This window comes from Orycteropus afer, unplaced genomic scaffold, assembly GCF_000298275.1.
Source record: "Orycteropus afer afer isolate SDZICR_OR568_19922 unplaced genomic scaffold, OryAfe1.0 scaffold00069, whole genome shotgun sequence".
NCBI classification, from domain to species: domain Eukaryota; kingdom Metazoa; phylum Chordata; class Mammalia; order Tubulidentata; family Orycteropodidae; genus Orycteropus; species Orycteropus afer.
Window position 1 is genome coordinate 712,818 of NW_006921656.1, and position 1,086 is coordinate 713,903.

Sequence of the window (1,086 nt, forward strand, 5' to 3'; positions counted from 1 at the left end):
CATCTCTTTCACGTTTTCCAATGTTTTGTCTATTTTGTGGAATTCTGAGTAATTTCTTTGGATGTATCTTTCAGTTTACAGCTGGGTCAACTAAGTCTTTCACACTTTAAAAATTGTATTTTTTATTTATGAAGCTCATTTCTTTTCAAATCTGTCTGTTTACTCTTGTTTTTGTTGTTAGGTGCTGTTGGTTGGTTTCGACTAATGGTAACCCCAGGCACAACAGAAGGAAACCCTGCCCAGTCCTGCCCCGTCCTCACAGTCACCGCTCTGTTGGAGCCCATCACTGCAGCCGCTGTGTCAGTTCACCTGGCTGAGGGGATTCCTCTTTTTCTTTGACTCTCTGCTTTGCCAAGCATGACATCCTTCTCCAGGGACTTGTCCCTCCTGGTCACATGTCCAAAGTACATGAGACAAGGCTCACCATTCTTGCTTCTAAGGAGCATTCTGGCTGTACTACTTCCAAGACAGACTTGTTCAGTCCTCTGGCAGTCCACAGTATAGTCAGTATTCTTCATCAATGCCATAATTCAAAGGCATCGATTCTTCTTTAGTCTTCTTTAATCATTGTCCAGTTTTTGCATGTGTATAAAATGATCAAGAATACCATGGTTTGGGTCAGGTACACAGGAGTCCTCAATGTGACATCTTTCCTTTTTAGCACTTAAAGAGGTCTTTTGCAGTAGCTTTACCTGATAATGCAGTGTATCATTTAATATCCTGACTGCTGCTTTCATGGGCATTGATTGTGGATCAAGTAACATGAAATCCTTGACAGTGTCACTGGTTTCTCTGTTTATCATGCTGTTGCTTATTGGTCCACTTGTGGGAATTTTTGTTCCCTTTATGTTGGGGTGTAACCATAGTGAAGGCTGTGGTCTTTGAGCTTCATCAGTGTTTCAAGTCATCTCCCAGGTTGGGTCATCTACACTGGTGGCATAGCTTCCAGCACTAAAACAACATGTAAGCCACCACAGTATGACAAAGTGACGGACAGGCGGTGGTGTTCATTCTTGATAGCTCCTTATTGATTACCTTCATGATTATATCTTTCATTTCTTTAGACATTTTACTGATATGTGTTTC